At 39.2% G+C, this 22320-nt stretch overlaps 1 protein-coding gene across 1 annotated transcript in view; it reads right to left on the reverse strand.

The window, feature by feature from the left end:
• CNTN1 (contactin 1) overlaps window positions 1-22320 on the reverse strand; it is a 204196-nt gene that overhangs the window by 119849 nt on the left and 62027 nt on the right. The window lies entirely within an intron of this gene.

Raw genomic sequence — 22320 nt, forward strand, 5'->3', positions numbered from 1 at the left:
TCTGAATTCAGTATTTGAATGTGCAACCCTTAAATGCACACATGTGAAATTCTCTCTCACAGAAACACATTTCCATTAACTTACTTAAGTTTCCATGAAAACTGAAGGTAGGTATTTGCTAATTAACTGAATGAAATGAATTTAGGACTTTTTTTTCTGCTGTTAGTTATTCTCATTTTTACATCTGTTTTCACAGTTGAAAGCCTGCTTAATCTTCAAATGACGCATTTCAGGTAATATTTCATAGCAGAAGCACGGAAAATAGAGTAAATCCTCCATGGCAAATGAAGACGGACGAGCATCTTTGCGAGCAGCAGCTATCATACACATCTCCCTTGTTAGTGCCACAGCGAGAGCTCCTCCCTGCTGTCGCTGCCATCCCCGCCGCGTTCCCGGCCCAGCGCTCGCACGCCCAGCAATGTGCCGGCATTCAGCACACGCCAGACCCAGCCTTGGCCTGGCAGGATTTTTAAGCCCCCCTCTCTAGGTGTGTTCCCCTTGCCCAGGCTGGATCTCGCAGCCGCGGCCGCTCGGAGGCCGGCGAGCCCCTCCCAGCGCCGCCGTGACTCAGCACTCCGCAGGCAGCCCTGAGCTCCGGAGCCCCGCACGGCCGGGCCCTGCCCGCACCGCCCTGCCCAGGAGCTCCCCCGGCACGGCCGGGCCCTGCCCTGCCCGCATCGCCCTGCCCAGGAGCTCCCCCGGCACGGCCGGGCCCTGCCCGCACCGCCGGGCCCTTCCTGCCCTGCCCGCACCGCCCCCCCGGTACGGCACGGACGGTGGCCAAGGGCAGCCCCGGGCGTGAGCAGCCCCCGCACAAGGAACGCGTTCCCAGGGTTCAAAACCGCCGCTTCGGCCCCACGACCGCTCGGTTTCAGTCGGGCGATACTAATAATGCCTGATCTCTGGTACAGCGTGTTTCCAGCTGATTATTTGGTAATTAAAAAGCAAACACATACTGTTCACTGAGACATGGCTCCATATGTGTTTCTGTGGAAAGAGGGCATAAGGAGTCAGGGATCCAAAACCAGCCTGTCAGGTGTTATTAGACGTAAATGTAAAATTACAATGTAAACTCAAAATAAAAAGGCGTTTACCAAGGAAGGGTGGCATACTGTTGTGAATGCCTGTAATGCTTACTGGCAATACCTTGGGCTTTGAGATCACATAGGAAACAGCTTTCCTAGCTGTTTCTCAGTATTCTCTGACAATACATCTCTTTGAAAGTATGGGTAGTTCTGAACACAAGCATTTGTACTCCTTTTTCCAAAATATGAAAATCTACAAGTGCAAAAAATATGATGTAGAATTTTTCAGCATTTACTGTGGTAAACAATTTCAATTAAAACATGTAATTTAACTTTTCTTTTAAAAGGTGGCATTCTTTATTGTACATCTATATGCATTAGATAATTTTCTTGAATATATCCAAAACTGTCAAATTAAAGAAAGGTAGACTGCTTTTAATTTTTTTTTTAAATTTCCAGCAAGTTCCATAATTAGAAATAGCTGTACTTATATGTAAAATTTCTAAAAGTACATAGTTTTCTGAAGGACAGTAAGGACAGGCTTGTCTGTTCACTGAGTGAAAGCACAGATTTTTACCCAAAATGTAACATTATTATCATCCTCATTATTTACAGGACAGACAAGCAGTAGATTCTGGAATGCATTTTCCTGGCACACATTTTTGCAAATATTACAGAAAATGCACAGAAAGAAGAAAAAAGGTCAATGAAATTTCACTGTCATTATTCAGTTAGAACCCCTAATGAAATAGATCACGTTATTATATTGATCACCTCAGTGACTGTCCTGCCCCTCCCCTCAACGCAGTCATCTATAGCAGACAAAAATTGATCAGAAATGTACACTCTTGAACAAACTGCAGGATTCAAACACAGTATTTAGTCTCAGCAACATTTAAACAACCATTTAAAAATAATCAGACTAGCAGGATCTCTGCAGTTCTATCCACCTGAAAACCCTGACTCTGCATTCCAGCCCAGGTATCTGAGTCAATGTAACCACACTGCATCATCATAATCCTTTCTCAGCATATTCCCTCTACCGCACTCAAATCCACAAATAAAAAATATCCTTTTTTACCTTAGATGGTGAATTCCCTCTTGTCCTTTTGTTCATAGTAACTATTCCAAGTTTGCATCTTTGAAAAAATACAAGGATGGTTAAACCAATAAACTTCACAGATCCTCTCCTGCGGCAGAAAGCAAATTACAGGGGAAAAAAAAAAAACAAAAACCAACCAAAAAACACTTCAAACTGTGACCTCAGAGCAGAGCACAGTCATTAGCATCCCTCAGCCAACCTTCAGCAGAAAGCAGGTTTAGACAGCACGAAAACCGGCTCTGTGCATGGCTGCAATGCTTTCAAATCAAGCATTCTGTACTGTAAGCTCGGGGATTTATATCTTCTTAAATAGGCCGTCCCACTCAATGCTGCTTGTGTGCATGAAAATATGAAGCATTTCACTGCAGTCACTTTATGCAAGAAACTACCCCAGTCATCTTTATAATCTCTGTCACTATGCTCTGAGACTAAAGAATGAGGACAGCATGCATAATTCATGCATTAAAATTTTCTGTGCACTTCCTGCAGCAACTGTTACATCCAGTAATGGGGTATCGATCAGCTCATCGCTTAAACAATTGGGGCTGGGCAATTGCTGTGCTGCAACAAACAATATTCCATCCAAAACAGGATGCAGACACAGGCTTCCCCCTGCAGCACTCAAATGTAACTCCAACATACATGGCATTTACATATTGCAGAGTGTTTAATCTAGACTCTGCATTTCTTTGACCTCCAAAAAATGCTGTGTTATCTGAGCCTTTTATCTGAAGTCTGTATTCTCTGCAGAGTCCTTTATCTGTGCAGCATGAGAAGCAAGTATATTTTCCTAACCCCATGTTCAAAGCACAGTGAACCTCTGAAAGCACAGATGTAAAAGCTTTCTACCCCATGACATATTCTTTGCCCCATACACACCTGAACCATGTTTGTACCAGGAAACAAGTTCATTCTCCCTTGAATCCTCTTATGAGAGTGCATATATTATATTCTACCTGCATAGACCCGTATAGATACATCACTTTTGTCTAGCACAAAGCACATAATTTGTATCTGCCAGATCAATTAAAACATGCTCCAGAGTTTCTACTTCTTTCCATAGATCTGACCATCTTCCAGACTTTTCAGCATACTCATTTTTCCTGCACCCCTGTCATTTAAACAAGCTTCATTGACAGTATATCAACCCTATTTCAGCCTCTGTCTTCAGCAGCCTCTGGGCAGTCCCCATCTCTGAATGCCACATGCTTCTCCTCCTATACACACAAAACCACCAACTGCCACGGTTTCACAAGAAAAAGATGGACAAAAGGAAAACAAAGTCATGGCTGAGGTGAGACTCCAAAGTAGTATTTAAAAATAACATGACAAGGATCTTTGATTACCCTTGTGTTGCCCAACTGCACTGTCTGTGAACACTGGTGCATGAACCACACAGACCTGTAGTTTCCTGAAAGCCATGGAATTATTCCTTACCCTTGACAGTTTGGCTCTGCTCCTTAATCACTAAAATCCATCATCATCATCACTAAGATAAAGAACTCTTACTGAGGTTGGTTAAAATATATTCAAGAAGTTAGTAAGATAACAATAATAATTAATTATTCCTGGCAAAGCAAAAAATCTTGATGGAACTGCAGCACAGAGACATGTATTGATGAAAACCTAAATCTGGGCTAAGGTATCAACTCTCCTGCAATTGTACACATTCAGAGTCCTACCAAGGAAGTTAATGGAAAACTGTCTGGAGCAAGCAGGATTTGGCATACAGTCTGGAAACTTGAATGAATAGAGGCTTTTTCAGCAGAAATTCAGGAAGAAGTTTTCCTTTGTTTGTCTCTCACCAAAGCAATCACCTTTCAGCACATCCAGCATCTACTGCTTTCCCTTATGCTGAGGCATGCCCATACATTTCAGTGGGTTGGCAAACGTATCTCCAAAAAATTCCCATATGTCCATCTGGTACATCCTTTCTCAACAGCTACCAAAGCTATAATATAAGAGCAGTTAATCACTACTTTGGGATACATCAAAATCAGATGTTTAGTTTGTCAAATTCTTCACTCATTACAATACTGAGTGCTGGGCCACAATCTCTGACAAGCATTAAGCTAGAAGTTAAAAGTCATATCACCAGATGATGTTGTGCACCTGACTCCTTAATTAGTCAGATTAGAAGGTTTCTTTAGAATGGGACTAAACCTCACAAATATGAGATTCATGCCCCAGGTCATGCAATCCCCACGAGTTCACTCTGGTCTTATTCTAATCAGTCCTAAGTGGGAAGTTTACTGGGAAAAGAATGCTCATGCAGGCAGTGCAGACGAGTTCATCCTGCACTTACCATTCCAGTGGACATCTTCCACTTCTTACTATGTTGGGAGTGTTCTCCAGATAGACATCTAAGTTTGGACAGATAGCAACACATGCCTACGCAAGAGTAAAATGCCCATTCTCTATCAGAAATCTGTCAGAACCAGTTCAGCTCTTGTGGTCTGTTTAAGGGCAAGTTGAATCATTCTTATGTTTGTGGACTCTGTCGGTTAGGTTTCTGCCCAGTAGGATCAGACTGATCACGTCAATCACATGGAGGTACTAATATGTAGACCACTCAGTTTACACATTTCATTCTTTTAATTTGATTTAACAAGAATATTTCCTGGACATAGGGAAAGAGACATGGTAATTTTGGGAACATTATCACCCTCCCTATTCAAGCTATGTTTGGGATTCCTTAAAGAAAATGAAAAATTGCTTAAACCTGATTTCATATGTAAATACCACAACACAAGTGCCATATTGGACAGTTCTGTCCAGAATAAGAATTTTGATCATTGATTCAAAAAGAAACTAACTGGTTGCCTTTTTTATGAGAGAAAGTTAAATTAGTCATTGAATTCAGCAGTTTGAAATGGAAAACAACTCCATGTGATTGTCATTGGTACTATAATACATCAGTTAAATAACTATTTATATGGAAAAAATTGTTAAGATGTCAGCAACACTTGCCTGATATTTTAGAATTTGTATGTAATATGGTGGGTGCCTCAAGAGAAGCTCTGAAGAACAGTCTTACATCTACCAGGGAATTTCATAAGGAGCATGAACAATAAAAATAGAAACTGGTACACTTTCTTTGGAAAATAAATATAAGAAGGGTTTTACAATTTAGAAGGGTAAGAGCTAGAAACTGGACAAACTAGTGTTTTCTTGAAGTTACTAGCATCAGCAAACACAAATAGGAGTGTTATAGGTATCATTACACTGTAGTACTGCCTGGGTATTTCACTGTGTTAGACAGGCATCCCAAAAATATCTGACAATCCATGCTGACAAAAGCTGTGACAACATGACAATCCATGCTGATTGCCTTCTCTGTGTATTTAATTGTAACTTTAGCATTCCCTGATTTGCTGCTTATGAAAAGGAGGTAATGAAAATGCCCTTCTCTCCTTGCTTTACTCTTCCTATTCCACATTTCTCATGTAAATAAGACATTCTCATTTTTACTATGCCTAGATAGATGTCAGAAACCCACCAGAAAAAACACAAAGATTTATCCTTCATCACGAAAACTAGTTCCAGTACAATACACAGCCTCCCAGCCCTCCTGGAAAACTACCCTTTCAAAGTAGAAACTCCAGAATTGGGAACTTTCTCTTCAATCTGGAATGGGAAAGTACTCATGGCATGTAAGGTGTTAAGACCTACTACGCAGTAGACTGTCAGGTACTCTTAATCACAGGATCCCATTTTTAGCAGAGTATATTCTGAGACCACAAAACCATTGAATGCTGCCATTTCTTATAAACATCTTACAACTCATTTTATTTCTGTAATTAGTTTTTGCAAATTTTGCTGGTTTATGTGCCTCTATTTTTATTTCTTATTCTCTCACTATAATCTAACCACAGCCTTGATTTATAGAATCATACACATGTTTAGGTTGAGAAGATCCTTGAGATCGTTTAGTCCAACCATTTACCTAGCACTTCCAAGTCCTGATGTTCTTCCTTTCTTGATGGTTTTACTTTTTGCACTAAAAATGTGTAAATTAAACTCTTTAAATCTCTGTAACTTGCAGTTATCCAGGCCTCAGGAAGTGGGCTCATTTTCAATCTTCCTGACATGCCAATAATTTGTCATGTTTAGCAGTTTTTATTTCTGATGTTCTGGCTACCTTAGCACAGCCTTATCCTGATGTCTCTAACTGTTGCTCTGGATGCCATTCAAAGGAACAACTTCATGGTTTCTTCTATGCTTTCTGGAGAATTTTTGGTGTTTTTTCTTCCTAAAACTTTACTCCAGTACAATCTCATTGATAGACACAGTATCAACTACTATCTCCTCTTTAGATGCTGTACCTCTACTTCAATACTACCTCATTCTTTTCAAGTTGGTATCTCAGACAGTATTTCTGATATTGTAAATTCAGGTACCAGCTTAGGCTCCTCATCGATAAATTAAGGTTTTCATTACCCACCCCCACAAACTTATTCTGCCAGATTCTTTCTGAATCACTGTGTCAGTCTGAATGTTATCTCTAACCCACATCATCCTTAGATCATTAAATTCACTTGCAAAATCTTTCTGCATAATATTGCTCATATAAAAATCTTTTAATATGCACTTAATACCATTGTCCAGATTCTCCTAATTTTAGAAACAAATTAATACAAAATATTTTGCTCTAGCCTGGACAAAGACAGCACCTTATCAGAGCGCTGCTACTCTGAGCATGTGACTTCTCTCCTTGCCTCCACTTCTTTCTTTGGTATGTCAAATAAAAGCAAGTTCACACAGGTTTCATGGACTATTCTCATTATTATTCTCACTTGGTACTGAACAGCCAACTTACAATTAGTCTGCAAGTTATTTTTCATTATGTCCTTGTTAAATTCTCAGTGAACCACTTCTGTGCTTCCTCCCATTACACTTCACACTTTGGAAGAACTCTGCAACACCTGCAAAGTTACTGCATTGCCCTCCTTCAAACCCTTTCTTAAATCTTGTTTGCTATGATAATTGCAAATTAAATTGACAGCACGTTGGCTGCTCTGGGAAGCAGAGATCGCTATCCTCAATGGATGATTTTCTTTCACTGTTTCTTTGCAATTCCCCATCTGTCTTTGCCTTTTATGTTATACTTCCACTCATAACTACTATGAGTAATTCTCACTGGGAGAGGGACAGACTTCTTGTTTGTTTAAAGTGATCTCTGTTGATGACTCTGACTTTTCAGCACTACAGTAATGGAAAGTACTGGAGGGCATAGAACAATAGGAATTTAACCAGAACTCTCTCACAGAACCTATGGAGTCAGACATAGAATTTGAGCTGGCTCTCAGTTCCTACAGAGAAGTCATATGAGGCTGAACAAAATCAAGACTGCCAGTTCAGTCATTTAAGCTGAAAATGTGACTTTGATCTTCTGTGGACCACATTGCTACCAATACCTAAACATGTACCACAACAAAACCACTGCTTGTTCTGCTTTACTGTTTAAGCCAGTGTTCCAAGATGTCAAAGATACTAATTATATGAAAATTCCTTCTTTAAACATTATTAAAAAACAATCATGACATTTAATACAATTATATAAATTGCATGCCAATATGATTCTCCCTACTACTTATACTATACTGTATTCTGTAATATAGCACAGGCTTTAAAAAAACCATACTATTTATTTACAGTTATATTATAAAACAAAAGAAGAATAAAATATAGTAACCATAGTCCTTGGTACAACAGATTACTATATGTATCAGCCATATTTCAAGTGTAAAAGAGATTCCATATATACTGAGAAAAATGCCACTCCAAATGTCCCAAGAGCCAGTTACAGATATAGAGCTGTAGAGAGTACCACTTTCATGTTCTCCTAGGCCTTTGCACTCAAACAGCAACAAAGGCTGTATCCAAGATAACACAGAAAACTTCCCTCCAAGTGGTTTACAATGTTTACAGAGCGATCTACTTCAAATCACTGCTGATCCAAAGCTAGCACCAAGTGCAGCATGACTCGCCGCAGCATATGCTTCCACAGACTATCTGTAATACTGATGGGAAAATTCTCTTCTTCAGGTCTTCTCTTCACATGGTTTTTTGGTCACATCCTTGTCCTCAGGCCAGCTGGACAGCCCTTAGAGCAACTGAACCTCTTCATATGTTTTGAGCTTAGCAAACAGTCTGCTTGATATGTTTTTTTCCTGCATCTTTGATACTGCTGGTTTTGCACTCTACTGTGCATGCTTCCTCTATGACTTTCCTCACCTTTGGACTGATTGTTCTAGCCATCATTAGTTAAGAACTCCCTCCATTTTCTTTATTGGTCATCACAGTACCAATTTACATCACAGGATAGACAAAGCAAGCCTATGCTTGACCCAACAGCAATTCAGTGTTGGGCTGCCTCCTATTAAAGCCAGACTCCTTCCCATATCATCGTCCAAAGACCTACAAAAATCCAGGGTACGCCACAGGAATCAACTGAATTACATGTTTTGCCAAAGAGTAGAAAAATCCAAGTATCCATGTGAGCAGAAATTCAGGGCCACTGCCTGTGCAGAGCATAGCAACAAGTTCAGGGCTGCCAGCTCTTTTTAAGCATGAAGCTTAAGCCAATAAATGTTTCCAGCTGACTGAAATGCTTTAATGACAAGCCTTTTACCATACAAACAAGAGACAAACTGCTGCATCCAAACATCTTGCTGGAGTTGGGTGGGAGGGGGCCACAGGGTGAGGGCAGGGGCTTGGGTCGCCAGGGGCCACAGGCAGCCCTTGCTTTAGGGGCACAAGTCCACAGCCCCTGAACGAGCAGTTTGGGGCTGGGCTGATGGCAGCCAGGGCAGCCACAGATGCGGATCACTGGACCAAGACCATTGCAACAGGGCAGGCCTGAGGTCCTCCCCAGAGCACAGCACGTGTCAGAAGGGCCAGAACTGAAATCATGACAGTGCCCACTGTGCCTCTGCATGCTGCAGCAGAGTGCTCTGCTGAACACACCCTGCCAGCTCCAGAAATGTGGGGAATAGCATGCTCCCAATTCAGAGCTCTTGTGGCCACAGGAATCTGATGCCCTGGAAAAGTGTTTCGGATGCCAAACCACAGAAATACCAACTTATAGTCTCTCTGCAAATTAATACTAGTGACAAAGTACATGATAGTCAGAAGGCATTTCTCCTGCTCGCTTTGTAATCTGCACATTTAGATTTTTATCTGTTTTCTACTCAGTCTGCAAACTCTGAGAAAGCATATTATAGCTTTTCAGAGTGGACTGCTGTCCTTGCCTTTGCAATGATGGAGGAAATGAGCATGTCTTTTCCCACAATGAGCCACTAGAAGAAATACATTATTTGCTCACCTTAATTTTATTTCATTCTTTACTAATTTTGCATGTCATACTGCACTTTTGAATGACAAAAATGGCCCTGTGCTTCCTAATAAGCAACATGAGATAGCATTTGGGTGCATGAAAATCACAGGAAAACTGAAGTGGGAGGCCAGTATTTAATTTTTATCCTCATGTCAAACATACTTCTCAGTCAGTACCACCAAGTGTTTTCAAATGCAGGTCAATCTAGATCAGTAGCTTGCCAGTAAAGAAGCAGAAAGTGACACAAAATAGGCAGAAAGCTTCCCACTTCTCTGCTACCAACAGCCTGTATTTTCAGTGACAATCATTCTCTGCTATTCACCACTAGCCCCTTCTCCTCTCTGCCAGAGCGTGGCTTTTGAATTTCTCATCTATATTTGTTCACAGTTCTCTGAATCAACACTTCCATCACAGAACACACAGCATTAGCTCTGTCTGACCAGAGAAAATAAACATAAAAATACAAATAGAGAAAAAAGGTTCTTTTCTGCTTGGGAACAACTGTGTTCCTCCAAATAAAAACTGAATCAGACATTTGGATTCTCCTAGGAAGGAATTTCCCCTGCAATAATATGCATTCTCAAATCCAGGAACAATCATGTTCTGAATTCTCCACCTTAGAAATGCACTGTGAGAAATTGCTAACTGCAAATGAAGAGACAACATGAAATGAGGAGTTCTAAATATGCACCACAGATTGCAGGGGGAAGAGCCTAGCAATTAGTAGGAGCAGAAAATTCTGTTATCAGTGAGAATTTAGTGGAAAATCAATTAAATATGTAAATTTTCACCTTTGGGGAAAAACACAAAATTAAGCCAGACCGGGATTACAAATTCTATAAGAAATGGGAATGAGAAGCTTGCTTTCCTTTAAGCCTTTTTTTCTAACCTGTATCAGTGCAACTGGTTTATGTGACTTTTTATTTCCTTCTCCCCATGTTGCATAAACTTTTTGGGGTCTTACATGATTTTTTTTTTTCCCCAACAAAAAAGATTTTACCATCTCATACAGAATAGGCTATTTCCATGGGGTGATGCTAATATCTGAATGAAGAGACCAACGTCTAAAACTCTGTCTGAACAGACAAAGGAATAACATCACTTTGTGAGAAGCACAACATATGATATGAAATACAAAACATAAGGGGTCGCAACCACAACATAAGGTATGCAAGCTCTTTTGCTTATTTTAGAAGAAGCTAAAGCAATAGTACTAAAACAAAATTGGGAATTGTTTTTAGAAAGTATGAGCTCAATTTCTAGTCCCAAAGTGAAATGCTACCATGAGATATACTGTGGGAATATTGGTTTTGAATGAGTACACAATAAGTATGTAAAAAACAAATAAGGATACTTTTGAATGGGTGTGGTCTATTTCTGAAAGAAAAATACTTTTTGGTCCAATGACTGTAGCATTGCAGTTTCTGATTTTAACAGCAAAAATCAAAATGAAGAATGATGACAGTATCAGAAACATATCTTTTGTACACATTTAAATGTTCACCAATTCTTTTAATACAGACAAATTAAGCTAAACATTTCACAAATAACACAAAAAGCAAGCAATTTAATGCAAAATAAGTATTTCTAGTAATTGGCCAGTGTTTTTTACTGATACAGTTCCAAGACCAAACATTTTCATTTACATAGCAAATGATGGGATGGCTGAAGGACTGCAACATTCTCCCACTGTTTGCAGACACATGTCTGCATTGAAGCATGGACGGTCCTATGAAGATAAATTAAAGAAAATTTTCCAAATGTTCTTTCAATTACTAAGGTCTGCAAAAACTAACAGCAGCTCCTTGACAAATAGAGGAAATGTTCCATAGGAGTCAAATCACCATATAAGACTAAATACTGTGCCTTACGGGATGCAGAAGTTAAGAAACACTCAACCTCCTCCCCCCCCCCCAACAAAAACCTCCACCAAAACAGTTAAATTACTGCCTTTTTGTAGTTGTCCATCTTACAGTTCTCCATCTGACTAGTGAGATGAATAATGTCAATGTAACTATTTGGGCCTCTGAGTTGACATAAGCTGCCTGTTAATTTTTTAGTTATTTTTTGCTGGAGATATTAACAGGCATACAGAGACTGTATTTTCAAAAGAAAAATGCACAGCATGTTTCAAAGGAAAGGAAGCTGCAGCTTAATGGACATGTACTGTGTATCCCACTGTAACTGTCCATGAAGGAAAGTAGCAACATCAAGAAAAAGTACAAATACGCAAGTCTTCTAGCTACCCCACATGAAAACTAACTTCTGAAGAATATCAAAAGGTACTATCCTTTTGTGTTAGCTTAATTGTGTGTTTGAGGGCTGCATTTTTTAGGATTTACAGAAAGCGGTGGACTCCATATAAAGCTTTTATTTATAACAGCAGTATATGGGTACTGACAAACAATGAATCTATGGCCAAATCCTGAAATAAATTGCAAATATACCATCTGGCACTTAAAATTTAGTTAAATGTCACTGATACAGCCCACCTGTTCTGAGAAGTTTCATTATACTGAAGTTTCACCCAATTTTTCAGAGAAATTATTCATTTCTTTCAAGCATGATGATGGTCTAAAATAAAACAACTGCAGGCATACAACTTTAAAAGTAAATAACAATTTACCCATTAGAGAATTAAATATAAATCTAGTCATTGACCTCTAAAGAGCAAATTAAGTCAGTCTTGAACTTAAAAGTGATATTGGCCATATTCCATCTCTTCCCCTTGTTTTCAGTGCATTTTCTGCCATAAAGCACATAAAAGGTTTTGTTCCTATCAGATTGAGTAATATTCTAAGATAAGCTGACAATGAAGGACAGGAATCCTCTAACGAATTCAATTTTGATCTTACCAGTGTATTTCCAGACTACTGATATGCTATCACATCTTAAAAAGCTAGTAATCTTTTGTAGTAGAAGCACTGAATCTGATAGATGCCTCTTACCAGTATCTTCCTCTTATTTCCTAATATAAAACAAAATTGCTGCTGCACTGTACAAAACACAGAGCGCAAATTAGTGACATTTAAATTACTATACAAGCTTAAAACTGTGGCCAGGGTTTGAAGAATTGTTCAAACCCTTGTTCAGGCTCCAATTTTGCTATAGAGCTACTGGCAGTTTCTATTAACTTTAGCAGGACTGCAGGGTTGTTGTAGTCTGGGAAATGTTTGCTTCGTAGTATTTAGTTATGCTTCTCACAAAAGTAGTTATGTTTATCTGCTATCTCCACAAAAACAAGCTGAGATATCAATGAATACCACTGTTGCTTTAAAAGGAAACATACAAGTCTTTAGTTGTCACGACATTAAGACCAGACAACAAAGCTATCAGAGATAAACTAAAGAAAATGTGTCTTGTACAACTCTCTCTGTAGTTCTGCAATGCTTCTGGAAAATACCTACAGTGTTCATCATAAAATAATTCCTCAAAAACACATCTAGGCATAGGGCAGTACAAGTAGTTGTACCACTGCCCTGCGACAGCCTTTGCCCTTCTTACCAAACCAGCTCACTTTTCTGGGTTTTCCTTTAAAGATTCAGACTCTGACCATTTTTAAGGAAAAAAACCCTAAAACAATGCAGCACACACCCAACAAACAAAAGCCCAACCAAAACCTAGTTGCATCTCAGCTTTTGTGGTTCTCAGTTTCTCCCACTTCTCTGTGTGGTACTTCAACACATGACATTTACTTCACATGTGACTGCAGACAGCCACATTTTCTGCACCCTTTCCAGCTTTCCTTCCAGCACAGCATTAAGCTTCTCTTGGACACCAATCATCCCCAGACTGGGAGCACTGATGGTGCGGCAAGCTGAGGTGTAGGACTTGTGATGATAACTTTGGCACCCAAGCCTTGAACTTCATCACAAGTTGCTGCTGCTAGGAAAAACAGCAGCAGCTCCCCATCATCCTACTGGATGAAGGAAATACGTGAGTTCTCCTGGCTGCTGACATCCAGAAGTTTCCTTGCCATTATCCTAGGCTTATTGAAATAAAAGCTAAAGAAGACTCCTAAATACTGCTCCATGCCAGCAAAATGAGACCCACCCTGAACTGCTTCAGCATTCTAAACTGCCACTGACAGCAAGCAGTAAAGAGTCTTCCCTGCATGTTTATCACAGTGGAAAGTCAAGCATCAATAATGAATAAACCAGCAGGAAAGATCAAGTGTGTTAGTGCTACCATTTCTATGTTCACCTCCATGAGCTGTAGAAATGCTTACTCAAAAGTAGGAACAGTTTGCCAAAATGACCCAGCCTACATAAAGTTATTTTCATTCTCAGATTCTCCTTTTCACTGACACAATGACTTAGATCCAAGATACATTTGGAGGTTCCTAACTTCTCTGCCGCTTTTCTTCCTAGATGTGAAAAGATATTTTTACCTTTTAAAGGTCAACTCAGACTGTTTGGACTTTTTTGCTTTCCTCAACAGGGAGAATTTTGAAGATTTATTATCTACTCCCATGTGATCCAAACAGCCCACCTCCAAATCACAAAGGATTTATTTTTATCAGAATTTGAAATAGTTATCAGTAAGCAAGACAGTAAATTAATTGCAGTAAGACTGCTAAGGCACATTAATAAACTATTGGAGCCAATGCTCTAATTCCTCTACACAGTTAGATTCACAGGGGAATTTACACAGTAATACTATTCATTAATAATTATTGCTATAATTCCCTTATTATGATCATCAAGGAAGCTTTAATTTGGAAGATGTAACAATCATCTGGGCCCCAATCCAGCAAAGCACTTTAAAAAATGTTAATTTTCATAATAAAAATAACCAACTGGATTTAAACAGGACTGACATGCTTAAGATAATCTTGGCTTTGTAAGCCTATAATGGGAAAATCAAGTAGAAACATTATAAAAGTAGTCCATGAAATCCTGCCAGAACTTTGCCTCAATATTACACCATTATCATACACTCTCCAAGGAGCTGCTTTCTGCTGGGACACTACCAAGTAAAATGAAGAACTTCTATAAAAGCTAATTTAGAAGAAAAGTATCTGTTATGGAGCCAAGGACTCAAAACAAAGATACAGCAAAGAGCCAGATGATCACAAGATCTATATCTAGCACTTAAGATTCACGTGTCTGACCTGAAGCCAAACCCTGAACAAGATCTTCCACATCTGATTTTGAAATGTGTTGTCTTTTCCTTTATTCACATTCTCCAATAGGTAGTTGCAAAAACTTCTTCAGAAACAAAAAGAGTTGGGGTAGGTAACTGGGTGTTGAGTTGCATTTTATGGAAGAAAAGGAAGAAACACTGGAACACATTTTATTTATGTATTGTTTTATTTAACATCTTGGTGACATTTGGACTGGGTAGGAGCTGACCACAGTAGTTACAAACAAATTGCCAAACCTCCGCAGTCTTTCTGGAGAATAGATCAAGACTAGCCGTGGGGAGAATGACCTAGGAATGTTTTTGAACAAAAGGCTCAATATAACCTGGCAATGTGTACCTGCAGCCCAGAAAGTGAAACATATCCTGGACTGCGTCCCAAACAGGCATGAGAGCAGGCCTGTGAGGTGATCCCACCCCTCTGCTGTGCTAAGACTCCACCTGGAGCCCTGTGTCCACATCCGGGTCCCCAACACAACAAGGACCTGTCGGAAGGAGTCCAGAGAGGGCAGTGCACCTCTTCCTAGTCCCCTATGGAAATGCATTCTTTTCGACCACAGTCTTTCTTCAGTACACTAAACACTTACAAAACATCACCAGTCATAGTGTTCAGTCTTATATTTAGACAAGGCTTTTTGGAAACAGACGTTACTTTTTTTTCCACCAACCAGGAAAAGAGTAGTGGTCAAGGAAGAGTATCTCTGAATTTCTGTAATAAAATTTTATCTGCATTTACCTGCAGCAGAATGAATTTTGAAGAATTCAAACAAATTGTCAGGAGTTTTTGAAAACAACATGAACAGCTTGCTGCCTTTTTATTCTACAACATTTGATCATGCCCTCCTTTAACTCTTTTTCTTTTACTCTTATTTCAGACCAGTTGTATTCTCTTGTTATATGCTTAAACATTTAACTTTATGTATAGAGTCCAGTGAATTCATCAGCAGTATCAGATAGTAAAACCCCTACCTACACCTCTTGGCTCTTGCCCTATGCTAGACAGAGATTTCTCCTTCTAAATGAATTCAGCATAATTAGGAATGAAACACAATGACAAGTTTCACATAAAATCATATTTCAAATGCTCTGTCCACGCTCCAGACAATTTTATAACGTAACCTACCAAATTTTAAGTGCTGGTTCCTGCCTCTCTTCTCCCTGAGTAGCTAGAGACCACTAGGTTCTATCCGAGTGTCCGGCATTCGGAGACACCCATGTCCCATCTGTCTATTTCCCATGTATATAATATACATCTTCAATTTGCCCTCACACCTACCTTTATGCTTAGATTATTGATGCTCCTAAAGTAATGTTGATGAGTTTCAAATATTACATACTTCGAACTTTTAATTTTAAGTCATACCACCTCCCTCTGCCTACCCAGAGCATAAAAAACAGCCAGAACAAAAGGACATCATACTGAGGAGGCAGGAAACCAAGAGAAGACGTAAAGGCCATTTTAAGGTTTATATGTTGCGTGATGTTTCAACTCTATTAAATATAACTCAGTACCAGAAAATATGATTACATATATCATTAACTGTACTAAAACAAATTATATTTGAGTTGCTGAAACTACAGTGCACTGCTAGTGGAACATAAGTGGATTGCCTGACTCATTCAGGCTGAAGGTTAATCCTAGAGGCTTCAGAAACCAAATGGAGGAAAGGCAAAAAATCCTCATACCACCAGTGAAGGACATTTCACTAATTATGTGCACTTCTAGACAGCTGCCAGACTTGACATAAAGAAAACTTGACAAAAGAAAACTTCACAAAGAAAAACAGGGTGACACCTAGGCTATGAAGTTTATCTGTATGCCATGTACGCAGCTATCTGGAAGCAGCAGCAGGTGACCCAGGACAGGTAGAGCCCAGTACCTGATGTGGTTGTTGCCCTATGAGTTTACCTAACAGTCCTTCCCACACCTGCACTGATGGCACAAACATATTAAACATCTTGAATATGCCATGGCATTGCTTAGGCTGGCTCATACAAAACAAACTATATTCCCTGTTTTATGACTCTGTTGACATTGTATGCCATACTCCAGCTATGTCCTAATTTGAGAAGGTAACTCCACTTTACTGCCTTTTCTTCTCCCCCCTTTTCTCAAGGTGCATCAGTTTCCTAACATATCAAGGCTGGAAAGAATCCATGTTTTATTTAAGGAGATCCTCTAAATTCAAAGTCTGACAGGTGAGGACTGCTGAAGTGTCCATATGTCCCCAAGATCAGGATTTCAGGCCATAATGATTAAGCTAAGTTTTGGATACCTGCAGCATACATAAATGCTGCAGCTATCCAAAGCTTAGCTTAATCAACTCCAACATCTTAAAACAGCAACTAGGAGCCTAAAGAAAGAAGTGTTTGCATTTCTTCAATGAACACCTTTGTCCTTAACTTTTTCTAACCTTATGCCCTTGAACACAAAGGTATTTATTTCTCTTACCCTCTATCAGAACTATCAATAATCTTTGGCTGTCCTTTGGAATTTTGTTAACCTCTTTTGAGATAATAAACTGTCATGATAACATCAATGCATAATTTTGCAATATGTTTCCTTTCATTAATTTAAAAATAATTGGATTACTACATCACTTCCTTATTAATATTATGTCCAGAAATAGATGGAACTACTATATTATCTGTATAATCATATACAGATGGTCAACTTCTGTCTAATTGTAGTTCTCCAATTATACCTTCAATGGAAGTTTTTCATCCGCAAAATGAACTGTCCTAAGCAATTACTTTGCAAAATCGTTCACCTGTGCATCAAAGCATTTTTCTAAAATTTCTACCTATTCATATTTTTGAAGGTATTTTCTAACCTCTTCCAGATGCTTTTATGCCTTTATGCTGACAGATCATTTACCTTTGGTTTTGATACTAGGTCCTCTTTGCACTATTTCCGCACATTTCATTCAAAGTATTTCTATTTTTATTAGAACAGATCTCCTCTAGGTGCAATACCAGTTTTTCTGTGTCCCTTGTCTTACCACAGGCTCTCTGATGAGCTGTCTGCCACACTGGTGACTCAGGGAGGACAAGGGCAGGTCAGTGGCAGTCACATCTCTCCACTCTGGGAATCTCCATCTGACTGTCATTCAGATGTCAAATTTAACAAACTTTACAGCACTCATAAAGGTTTTTTCTTCACTCAGACTGGATAAGGTGCATTATCATTATTTGATTTTCTTCTCTTCATTCTGGCTTGATGACAAAGGCCACTCTAGCTTTTATAAAAGCAAAACTTCTGAACTGATGTTATGCTTTGTTTTTAGAAATTATTCATAAGACTCAAATCCTTTTGAGTCACAGTACAGTAAAAGAAAAAATATTGATACTAGCAAAAATAAGAACATACATTACTAGCTCTCAAAATATCACCAGTAGCAAAGTACTTAAATTAATTGTGACTCCATACAGAAGTCTATTTTTTTTAATGGTCTTTCTTCTGGAGAGACATTTAATGAAAACTAATGTTAATCTGTTGAAAGACCAGACAAAAGTATTTCTAAAGCTGTACATCAGACAGCTGAGCTGTATCTCAGGCTGCTGCCAGAGTACAAAACCAAAAAATGGTTTTGTTAAAGATAAAATATAAAGCAAAATAGCTGTAGCTGCATTAAGCATAAATGTACATAGACTCAATTTTCCACTTGTTCTCATCTCTGAGGCATCTTCTGTCTAAAACTGCATGGTTGGTGAATTCAGTAATTATGTACTTGAAAACTAAAACATGAACGGTGAAAGTTAAAAAAAAAAGTAATCATTTGTTTTGTGGTCAACAGATGTAATGAAACAAGCCTTCCTACAAACTGAAGTCCTACTTCTCTCATGCTTCTTAAACAAAATAATTTCAGATTCTTTCCCAGCGCATGGACTTCCTGACATCTCCTCTGGGCAGGAGACACTGCCTGCTATGCTTAGTCCAGAGTGTGTACATGTTGATGCTGCCAAGGGAAATATGTAACAGCTTTCCACTCAGGAGGGCATTGATTTGGGTTTTTTCCTCTTTACTCAACCATGGACACCATGAAACTTGTAAGAACCTAATTCTCTTCAAGGCTTGCAGAAAACCTCACTCATTTTAATGGGAGCTAGTACAGAAGGTCAGAATTTGATGTAGAGAACTGACAGGCAAAAAGCAGTTGCACAAACCTCATTTCCTTAAGAAACAGTAAGATGTTATGCCAAATTAAAGTTCCATTGCATTAGCAGTGCTGGCAGCACAAGCTCTATGAAAATTTCATCAGCTTATTAAATTTGAGTTATGTAACATAAGACTCTCATAATGGAGTTAAATATACACTGAAAGTATATCCTAAAATGTTTATTTTTAATTTTATATGTACCCTGCACACCATAATTTATATACATATGATGTGTCCTTGCGTGTAGTGAGTCCCCAAAAGTATTTCATTGTATTCATGATTTTTTTTTTCAGCTGTAGGTTTCTCATCAAAATAGAAACCAATCTGAGTGATGAGATACTCTGATCCTTGCACACCTCCAAGGCTGAGCAGCTGGAACACAAAGTGACAGTGGTTGGAAGCACAGCCCCAGGGCTGTGCCTGAACCAGGCAGAGCAAGGAGCTGGAGCGATTCATGAGCCAGCTCCAAGAGCTGTTCTGTTAGCTACTCACTTATGAGTCGTCACAGCTTCTACTTCTTGCTTCAATTTTATGATGAATATAAAGATGCTTTAGTTTTACTCTGTATTGAAAGTAAAGGTCAAACAGGATTCATGTCTTGCCCACCCTACCGCTGTCTTTTCCGTGCCTTCCCCAAGGGTGGACTGGCTTTCACCAGAAACTCAGTTCTCGGAAATTCTGCTCCTTAAGACCCAGAGCTTAAGAATTTCCTTCCTAAGCCTGCATGACTGTTCATTCCTTTCTTAGTTACACCCCTGAGAAACAACTAATCCAGGTTGGTTTGAGTGCTTTGGATAAATAATAATGCTCCTTGTTGGCTTCAGGTGGTTTTCATTCAGGGAAAACCTCTGAAAAACCCTCTGACACCACCTGGTTTCTGCACTTCTCATGAGGAATTTCCAGGTTCCTCTTCCCAGCCCTACTCTGTGAGGCTGAGCCATGTTGCCAGCAATCAGCTGCTTGTTTGACCTGTAAAAACATCCACAGTCTGATTGCTCCTGTCACAATTTCCCAGATGCAGTTTGGCTATTACATGCAAATGCCTCTTATGAAAGGACTATAAAAAGCTAAATGAAAGCCTCCTGTCAAAACAGAGATTGTGATAAAGATGTTGCTCACAGAACCAACAGCAAATTCACACAGACATATTCCCAGCCTGCACAAACATCACTCACTTTGAAAAGTATTGTTATTCATTTGCTATCAAACAAGGGGAAGAGAGATCAGAAACACAGGTTGCATCTCCCACCTTAAACATTATCTTCAAGACAATTTCTCCAAGAATTGGTTATCAGGAGCCAAGTAACTGATAGCAAGTTAATGCAGCTCAGGAATGTACTCCAATAACTCACACATGGTCTGCTGAAGCACCTAATACTTAAACTTCCTAAACAATAGGCCTGAAATATCAATACCATAAATTTCACTCTTCCTGGACTTCTCCACACAAGAATGTGACGAGTTGGTTCAGTATTGCTCAACTGAATTTCACTGCAAAAACCAATAATGGGAATTTTGTAGAGTCATGTTGCAGGCACAAAAACGCACAAACACAGACAAAACTGGAACATACCTAAGATTTGCATGCAGCCACAACAGTGTACAGGGCTCAGCAGCAAGAGGGAAACTTCAGTCGTAAGCCACAGCTCTCACCTGAGTTTGAACTTCAAAATATAAATGAAATAGAAATAAGGCTGACTTTCTTTATCCACCATGAAATGAAACATGGACCATTGTTCTTGGTTTCTATTACTGTTTAATTTAAATCCTTTATTAGCTCCAATGTATGTTGTGGATATAGAAAAACATTTTAATTTTGAAGAATATTTTTATCTTCAAACTCTGTTGTGAAGCAGAAGGAGGAACATTTTCAAGATGCAATCAAGTCTGTGGCCATAAAGCAATGTGCAGGCCATTTTTGCTTTTCCCTGTGCAGACCTGGTAGAGAGATGATAGCTGGTGAGTTTGTCACCCTCAGTGCTCCACACCTGTGATTTTTTATGGAAGAATATTAGTCACCACTTCCAAGATTACTGTATTAGGTAATTTTTTGTTATGGTTATGAACAGGCTGGTAGGAATCTAAGATCTGTAAGGAATACATGGGGCTAAAGAGCCCCATGTATTTGCCCCAGTCTTTGCCTTCTTTAGGCAAGCCTAAGGGAAGGGAATAATAGCTTATGGGAGTTTAGTGGCCTAAAATTTTTTCCTGATGTCAAATAGTTGAGAACTGGATTTCACTGGAAGCAATTATTCCAGAAGGATTGAAACAGTGACAGAAAGAGAAAACTGAGCTAAGAAAAATGGGGTAAAATGGAAAGGAGGAAAAGGAAACAAAGAAATCTCATCAGAAAAACAGAGATGGGAAGCACTTAGGCCATTGAGATCAGTTTGTATACCTCAGCAGTATACATACCCCTCCTCGTACAATTTCATACTTCAAATGCCTATTTTTGACAGAGCTCTAGAAACAAACTCAGTTTTCTAAATTAAGTTACCCCTAGTAAAAAACAAGTCTCTGTAGGCCACCACCCCTCTTGTTTCTGCATAGAAGATCACCTCTAGCAATATTTTTTTGGCAAAGCAGATTTCCTTTGCCACTACTCAGATGAAAAAATGTGACCACCTCTCCAGAAGCACTCTGCAGGGATGCAGACTCAAGTCTATCAAGAACATCAGCCAATCCACCTAACACCACTATCACCTCCAGCTGTGGAAGCCACTTTTCTGATCCATTATCTGTCCCACAGCTTATCTCCTGGGAGAACAGCCCCCCTGGCTGCTGCCAAAACAGACTCACTGCTTTCCCATCAGCTCCCCACACTGCTCTCCTCACCAGAACAGCACTGAGTAGACAGCAGATGGTGTCTCTCCTCTCCACATGTGACGCACACCCAAAAGCTGAACTCTTCACACCATTATTTCCAGTAATATGAGATTTTTTCTATGTTACTTCAGCAGTTTCACAGTGAGTAATAATCTAATTTGCAGAAGCAATTGCTTAGATCTTAATGTTGTTCTGGCACTTTCAATGCTCATAAGTTTTGGAGACACTTTCAAAGCAAGGATACACTAGTATTAACACCAGTAGCCAGGACACACACACTATTAAACAAATACTTCTAAGAAGATTATTGAGATTCTCTGAAGCTTATTCAATGTGAGCAATCAAATATCCCATCCTACTACATCCATGGGAGTGACTAAAACAGGTGTCATCCTGGAGAGAGCAATTCCATTTAAACCTCTCTTGTTTGTGTGTACGCATTTATGCACATATAAACATGTAAGTGCATGCAAATGACATTAAAAAGATATAAGGAGCTGTTAGCAGCACTGCTGTTTAAATTGCCATGATGCAGGATTAGCAGAGCACACATAACTCAGCAGTTTGCTATACCTCATGTGCAAAATCAGGTATGCACTACTCAGTCATTTATAATTCATGTTTGGATCAGATTGTTGTCCAGTTCTCAGTTACAAAGTACTATGCTTCTGCTATTTCTCAATTTTAGAACGGTATTAATTTTGAAGAATAAGCATGAAATCTTAT

This window comes from Zonotrichia leucophrys, chromosome 1A, assembly GCF_028769735.1.
Source record: "Zonotrichia leucophrys gambelii isolate GWCS_2022_RI chromosome 1A, RI_Zleu_2.0, whole genome shotgun sequence".
Classification (NCBI taxonomy): domain Eukaryota; kingdom Metazoa; phylum Chordata; class Aves; order Passeriformes; family Passerellidae; genus Zonotrichia; species Zonotrichia leucophrys.